Here is an 8791-nt window from a genome sequence, read left to right as displayed (position 1 = left end):
GATAAAAACCTTCCAAACCAAACTCGTAACTGAAGGTCTATTTAAGCTATCTCCAAAGGGCTTTTGACACTGGGCAATTGTTGGCACTATAGCAAGATAAAAAATATTAAATGATAATAGGGTAGGAAGGCTCTGCAGAGGGACCTGGACAGGCTGGATTGATGGGCCCAGGCCAATTGTATGAGGTTCAACAAGGCCAAGTGCCGGGTCCTGCATTTTGGCCACAACAACCCCATGCAGCGCTACAGGCTTGGGGAAGAGTGGCTGGAAAGCTGCCTGTCGGAAAAGGCCCTGGGGGTGCTGGTTGACAGCCGGCTGAACATGAGCCGGCAGTGTGCCCAGGTGGCCAAGAAGGCCAATGGCATCCTGGCCTGTATCAGAAATAGTGTGGCCAGCAGGAGTAGGGATGTGATCGTGCCCCTGTACTCGGCCCTGGTGAGGCCGCACCTCGAATACTGTGTTCAGTTTTGGGCCCCTCACTACAAGAAGGATGTCGAGGTGCTGGAGCGTGTCCAGAGAAGGGCAACGAAGCTGGTGAGGGGTCTGGAGAACAAGTCTTCTGAGGAGCGGCTGAGGGAACTGGGGCTGTTCAGCCTGGAGAAAAGGAGGCTGAGGGGAGACCTCATCGCTCTCTACAACTCCCTGAAAGGAGGTTGTAGCGAGGTGGGTGTCGGTCTCTTCTCCCAAGTAACTAGCAATAGGACGAGAGTAAATGGCCTCAAGTTGCGCCAGGGGAGGTTTAGATTGGGTGTTAGGAAAAATGTCTTTACTGAAAGAGTGGTTAAACATTGGAAGAGGCTGCCCCGGGAAGGGGTTGAGTCCCCATCCCTGGAGGTATTTAAAAGGCGAGTAGATGAGGCACTTAGGGACATGGTTTAGTGGGTGGTGGTGTTGGGTCGACGGTTGGACTCAATGATCTTAGAGGTCTTTTCCAACCTCAGTGATTCTATGATTCTATGATAAACAGCACCAATGTGAGCAGCAGAGTAAGCAGCTCAGCTACGACACACCCCATGGTAATGTGAGCTGGAATAGCATGTGTTATTTTCTTAATAATGATTGCTGTAGACTACCATGAACAGTCCCATTGGAAATGGTAGCAGGGAAGCTTTCGGAAGAGAGAAAATGTTCTGATTAAATCTGTTCCTGTGCTTATCCTGAAAAGTGGTGGTCATGATTGGTTCTGCCTGATGCTCACTAGTCTTCAGTATCTCTTGGGGCTGTTTTTCCTATTAACTGAAACCAAATAGCAAAAAGGCATGAAATATTTTTCTTAGTGAGAAAAAATAAATGAAGGTTGCATTTCCACAGCTAGGGCATTGCTGTAAACGGAAGGTGTAGTATCTTGGAACTGGTAGATTTTTAAAGTTTAAAAAGGAGAAAAGAAAAAAATCTGTCAGTAAATGTGAATGTATCAATAATGCTCCAGCATGAATGGATAGATGTGCCAATAAAATACCCACCCACCACACTCCCATTTCAACTAGAGAAAAAGTTTTTTGTTGTGGCTGACAAAAGTCAGGACATTAGGAGAGAAGGAGAAAGCAAGCAGTATGTTAGCGGAGCGAATGAAGTCAAGGAGCTAATTCTGGGGTTTGTATGCAATGCAATTTCCAGTCTCTCCGTGCAGCAGGAGTGAAAGAAGGCTTCTCAGTCTAAATATAACATTGGCTGATTGCTATGTGCTGTGCAATCATGCTGAAAGGTTTCTGCCCTGATGGCCATGTGAGTGGGAGGCAAGCTCTTTGCAACCAGGCGCTACACTGTTATGCATTGCTGTGTGATAGGATTTCCTGTTGTATTGAGTAATTTGTGCCAAGAGCTTGCAATAGGTAAAGGCTTTGTTTCAGACTCTGCAATCTCTGCAGTCTTGGCAATCTCTGCTCATGGTCTTTAAGGGAGAAAGTTTAGGTGAACATTTTGTGATTTGAAGCTTTCCTGCAGGCTAAGCGTTCAGCAGTTCTGCCTTTATTCACTAATGCCCCTCTTCATGGGGCATTATTAGTCCATGGGGGCCAGACGCAGCTGTGGTGTGAATGGCAGAAGGGTGCCCTGGACAGTCCTATGGCCTCTACCTCATCGCATAACATGAAATGTGCCTCAGTGGGGAAATGTGAGAGAATGAGTGAATGGAAGAACAGGATTCAGCTTCTTGGATTGCCATAAATCTCATCCTGTCCCCTAGGTGAAATTAAGGGTTATCTTTGGGCAGGTGAATTAACTCGATAGTATCTTGATGTTTCTGTCTTGTAAAATGGGGATGATATATCTTATCCATCCCTGTAAAGGCTTTAAGATATCTGAATGAAAAGTGCTACTTAAACACGGGATGTTATTTTTAGAGCACTCTGCTGCCTGACTATGCCAGATGCAAATGTTCACTCCTCTTTCTTCAACAAAAATTGGAGAAGATGGGGTCAGAAACTTGGGCCATTTCTTGAGCACCTTTGGACACAGATCTGGGGCTAATAGTGCCCTTTCCTTTGGAATAGCATCTTCTGAAGACAGGGAAATACTATTCCTTGTTTAATTTCTGTTTTCTTATTGATCTTCTTTGCTTCTGCATTGATTAAAAGTAGCACTCTCTAAGAAGAGGACAGTTTTTATTTTGTTGTTTTAATTTTTAACTTCTGAGTCTCCCAGGTTTAAACTTTAAGAGTAGTGCCCATATGATACAGCTGCTTGCCATATGTGTTGGAGGGAGGAACATGTGATTGTGAGGAATATGATGACATCCGAACCGATAAAACATTCATCCCAAGGTGAATGGGTGTATCTGTTATACATTTAGGCATTCTCCGTTACCAGCAGACTTAGAGCAATTTAAAAGCATAAAACCATAAAAGGAGGAAAGATCATAAGGGTTTGTGAGGGAGACTGACAGAAATGGAGGAGAGGGCTTGTCACGAGCTACAGTGATGAAAACAGTGGGAGGTATATAGATGAAGCGGAACCACTCCAAGGTTCTTCTTACACATACGTTAGAGTAAGAAAGGCTGGTTTCCAAAAACTTTTTTATCACCAGAAATATCTGTTTTGCTATTGATTGCCTTTTACTCCCTAAAAAAAGCCCTGTCTTTGTTTTCAATTCGTTTTTCTGTCCCCCATCCTGTGTCTTGCTATCAGAGTCCAAAGCACCTCTAAAACTGGCGGCAAGTTAACACAGTGCTGACATAGATCAGCACAGGATACCCTAACAGCCCAGCCTAAGATAATCCTATGACTTTGACATGTCATAATAGACCATTGTTAGATAAACTTATATCTTTGCCATAGGTAAAGAAAGAACTCAGCATAAAACAAACCTATGCCTTTGGTGCTTCTTACCAAAGGGGTGAAGCTTCTCCCTAGATAGAAAGGAAGCAAGCCCTGTTTGGACCCTTCAAATAGAGCATCAGTGGATGTGAGCAGTGTAGAAATGTCCTTCAGAGGCTCCAGAGCACACACATTTGGGCTTTGGAAGGAAGCATATAAAAATTTTCCATGAGAAGTGGTACTCATCAGCCTCCTTTCCCCTTTCCAGCTTTTCTCCTCTGGCAACAGCATCTGCTGCTACAGTAATGCTGAGCCTGTTCTGGTCAGCCTCTGCTGTGCACATCATGCCTAGCTGAATCAGTAGATGGGGTTTTTTATCCCCTTGAAGCTCCTAATCCTTTTGGGAATGTAATACATCTAGGTATTTGAAATATGAGAGATCTTTTTGAGATTCTAGTAGTATTTTTTCACTTGGCAGTGTTATTCAAGCATGGTGACCATCACATGACTGTAGATGTCTTTCGTTTTTTTTAAGCAAAGAAAAATATTAGTTACCAAGCCAAGTACTACATGATTTAGAGGACCAGGTATGAAGAATTTGTAGAAAATCCAGAAAAGCAAGTAGGTAACTGACAACATATCCAATAATGAATAGTTAAGGCACAGATTTGAGCGCAAATATGGTCCTTTAAAGTCATTAATTTAAATGGGAAGCAAAGTCATTGGTCTTCTTGCAGATCACTCAAAACCCACCATATCCAATTAATTTAAAACAAAACAGTAATACAGTGGGTGCTTAGATCTGTTTCAGTACTTGTGAGAAAGCTGGAAAGTACTACACACAGAAATTTCAAACACAATCTGACTGGGTAGAATTGTTCAATGTGTAGTATGATGCTAATGTGTAATGTAAGGCATGATTGTATCTCTCTGTTCTGCAGTAGCCCCTAGTGATTGTTTCCCTAAGAAACCAGAATTTGTGTTTGTGTCTGTTAATTGTAAAGAAGATTCTCAGGAGTGGCCAGAAACGTGTTTTCTCTGATCAACACACCTCCCACCTTCCTGGGAACAATCTCAGGTAGCCTGACGAAATGCCTGATAGTAGCTTTCTGGCTATACAATGAAGTATACAAATGGACTGGCCCAGACAGGTGGGATCTAAAGGGTGACCCACCACATGTGGCTGGGGCTGGGCTGGAAGGTATTTAATGGCCAAGAAGTCCAGATGTGAGAGGAGAGTCAATACATTGTATAATTCCTGTACCAAAATGGAAATAGGTATTTGTATGCAACGCCTAATACAATCAGAGTTTGCTGGTGTTGTTTTCTTCAAGGCAGCAGGTTTAATAGCTTCTCGATGCTTGCCATATGTATGGTCTGATGTAGATCATCAGCTGGAGTGCTTCGTGCTTACAAGGCATAGTGGAACACATATATTTGCAGTGCCACATTAAAACTCAATTGGCTGCTGCTTACCCTCAGAACTTCATTGTAAGCAAGACATAAGTTTTAAGAGAAAAAATCCATAAGGATGTGTTTATGCTCCAAAGCGGAGCTTTGGATCGACTTCTAGTGAAAGACTGAAGCAATTTCAGAGTAATTAATGGGCTTCCTGTGATCGTTGACGTGATCTCATCCGTAACTAATGATGGTAACTTACATGCACATGAGATAGATGTGGATCAGTCATCCAGCATGGCAGATACAGCATCCAGTTAAGATATGGAAGGAATGGCAAGTGAATCTGTATGGAAAGAGGAGTCCTTAAGCAAGCGTAATACTTCACTGTAGTTACTATGCTTACTTAAGCATAACTTAACCGGATAAAAAAAAGGATGTGCTATAACGTTCATAGGTTTTATATTTTTCTTTCTTGTTTTAAAATAATAATTATTAAAACATCAGAGTTTAATGGCATTCTATTTATAATTTTTAATACCTATATATGTGAATTTATATATATATCTCACAAGGCTTAATGCTAGATAGGATGATTGTATAATTCAGCCTAACTCTCTGTGTATGTCAGTGCATTAATTTTCATGCAGAAGACCCAGCTGGCCAAGGGAATCCTCTGTATCCTCGCAGAGTGCTGTTCAGTCCTAAGGCTGCCGCATCTCCAGCAGCAGCCAATGTGTAATGTCGCAGAGGGAGGAGAAATGCACCAAACCAAACAACCCAAAATAACAACCCACTAGCTAAACTGAAAATAAGCAAATAAAGAGAAGAGCTCTTGAAGTTGTTCATCGGGATGGAAAAAATATTTTTCTGATTTCTTCAGGCAACAAGCTGAAGCATGAGATGAAACACGGCCGCTGTCTGAGCCCAGAACAGTTGATACTCTTCGCCTCTTGCAGCAGCCCACACCCCCCAAACTCTGGGAATGGAGATTTACTGAATCTACACCCAGAAGAGAACCGTGAGCCCTTAAGTTTATACCTATAACCTTAATCCCAGCAGCTGCCTGAAAACACATTGTAAAAAGGTACTGAAGTCTTCCAATTGATGAGGATGTGATCATCTCCCCTTAGTATATATACTGTTTAATTGTCCTTACACAGAGAATGTCTTATTACAGGGCTGATTTGTCTAATTTGACCTTCCAGCTCTGGACAGATGTGAGCATTTGACTTATGTCGGCAGTTCTGCTCATCTCTCACCCATGCGCTTGCGTGGCATGATAGCTCACCCAGCAGACAGAAAGCCTTCATGAAGGCCCTGTTTAATAGCGAGAGAAACAAAATACAGAAAGAATGGAAGCATTTGCTTGTAGTTGTCTGTGAGCTAAGCAAGTGAAAAGCTTTAATTGCAAGCTTTTTAACCATCAGAATGATGTGGTTAGGGGAGTTGCGTAGATCTCTTCCTAAGTGAAATTCAGTGGGTGTGAACGGATCCTGTGAATACATCGCTAAGCCCTGCCAGGACTCCACCAAGAAACAGTACATTTCCCTGGAGCATGGCAGACCTTTCAAAAGCAGTAAATTGCAGATTTTGGTCCTTAAAGGACTTTGTTAGTCAAAGCTTTACATCTGCAGATTTAAGCATTTATACAAGTTGAGCTTTTAGCTAATATTATTTAAATAGGGCTTGGAATGTTGTAGGCAGCCAAAATTAGTCTTTCCTCTTAACATACGGTATGGTATGGTATAACAGAACATTTAAGCCTTTAATCTTGCTAAGTAGGAGAGAGAGAGAGAAATCAAACATTTTTAAGTCAATAGGCAGCTGATAGCAATATTATATATATGTGAAGTACAGCAGCTAGTGCTGGAGAAGCTGTGTCTTTCAACTGCAAGAGAGAACTGTTATATTATGGATTGCTTAACAAAATCCAGGTATTTAAAAAATCCCTTAGAATGAAAATTAACTTACGCATATAAGACCAATGACTGCTTTTAGTGCTCTGCAAAAAAGTACATTTAAGTATGCCAAGCCATAAGTAAGTCACTCAGATCCAGTGTGTGACAAACCATTATACAGTAAACCCACAGACATCAAAGGTTTTGTTCATAAAGTTAAGCACAGACATTCACTTTGCAGAGCCAGAACCAAAATTTCATTTTCTGTAAGTTGTTTATTCTTCGATTTAGACAGAAATTTCATGAGGCAGAATGAAACTCAAAGGTTTCCTATTCAGCTTTAGGCCATTCTAACCTATTCATCTGAATTCAAGATGAAGAAAGTCTCTACAAAGTTTTCTCTAAGTTCTCCGAATTTTTATTTTGGGCACAGTAGATTACATTCCTGATCTTGCAAACACTTAATGCATGTTCTTAATTTTGTGCAACCCTTTGATCCATGTAACCATAAAAGTTTATTCTTGTGTGTTAACATTTGAAGGACCAGGCACGTCAGAGTAGCAATATGTGTTTACTCTGTGAAATAAAAAGGAACAACAATACCAGAAGCTGGAGTATTTCACAATCTGAAACCAGACAAATTCTCCTTTGGGGCACATCTAGCAAATCTCAATTCCCACGCTTTTCTCCAAAATAGTACTTGAAGTTTAACTACTGAAGTAACTAGGTATTTACTTTGAATCAGAATGTACATTTTGAATGGCACAGCTAAACCTGTACCTTTCTGCAGTAGGGGACTGCAGGACAGTTTTGCTTCCGCAGTACAAAGGTGGTAAGAGACATGGGACTGCCCAGGTGTGCCTGGCTGGGGCAAACCTGCCAGTGAGGGGGAGGAAGGTGGGGGAGAAAACGAAGGAAGAATTAAAAGAACTAACTCCTTATTAACACAGCACATGTGATTTGTGTCACATGAGAAGGGACAATTCTGCAGCTGTTCATCACTGTTGGGGCTGCTTCCAGCCTTGCTCTAGCTACCAGAAGGGGGAGAGAGTGGCATTGTGTATGAAGGTTTCTGCTGGTGCGATACGATATCAAGTCACTACTATGTAGGAGAGAACAAACAACACAAACCAAAACATGCAGTTGCCTTGCTGCATCTGTGCAAGACCTATAGACATCAGTCAAGGTGTGAATGGACTCTAAACAAACCAAATGGATAGATATCGTCCCTCTTCCACAGCTAAAATCCCATTTGTTTAAATACCTGCCATTTGTTATTAAAGCTGTGCCAAATAGAAGATTGCATTTGGTAAAAAATAGAAGTAATGCTTTTAATTAAAACAGAGTCTTAGAATGTTTCATTTGATAAAGAAGTCTCAAGATAACTTTGTTCCTTAGTGGGGCAGTCCTGTTGACTTTGTATTAATCCAGTGGATTTCTGTCACTTGGAAAAAAAAACCCAACTATAAAGTGTTTGACTACTCTTTTATCTTTATTCCATTTTCCTCTGGCTTCATTTTAAAAAATAATTTCCTTATCTGCTGTGCAGCCTCTGCTCAGTCCTTGTCAGAGACGTGTTTCTTCTTTGACACTATCAGCATTAGTACATTTACTGAAGTTAAACTATCTGTGCTGTCTAGAAAGCGGTTACTTTGCTGGCTCTAGACTTAAAAGAAAAGGGAAAAAAAAGTTGGCAAACTGCTTTTTAAACAATGCATGGTATTTAATGAAGCGTTCCCAACTATAAAGGACGTAGCACCATGGGTGAATTACAAAACTAACATTAAATCTGAGTTGCTCTCAGAAGTCTATTTTTGCCTTCCTGACATAACGGTCCCATCCTGACACCGCTATCTCCTCTCTGCCAAGCAGTAGCAGACGACAAGCCTTTTGTGCTGATTTCTCAGTGGAAGATCAATCAGTGATGGTGAAACTGGGTATAATCCAAGAGTAACGGTATTTCATTTACTGTCCTGGGCCAGAGGTGGTCAATCAACAAGCAGAATAAAAATTTCTTTCTGTGTTTTCCAGAAAAAATTGACTCACAAGTGCTTTAAATCAGGGACCAAACCAGAAAGTAAAGCCTGCAGCTTTTCACATAGTACCTTACCCTAATCTCTCGTTTCTATACAGAATTTGGCATAACAGAAAACCTAACTGTCCCATGCTTCATCTCAGTTATTTGCTGGCATACAAAGACCAGTGCAGCCCTCCCCCCCCCCCCCCCAAAAACTCAG

This window comes from Aptenodytes forsteri, unplaced genomic scaffold (assembly GCF_000699145.1).
Source record: "Aptenodytes forsteri isolate BGI_AS27 unplaced genomic scaffold, ASM69914v1 Scaffold138, whole genome shotgun sequence".
NCBI lineage: Eukaryota > Metazoa > Chordata > Aves > Sphenisciformes > Spheniscidae > Aptenodytes > Aptenodytes forsteri.
This window is presented reverse-complemented; position numbering follows the sequence as displayed.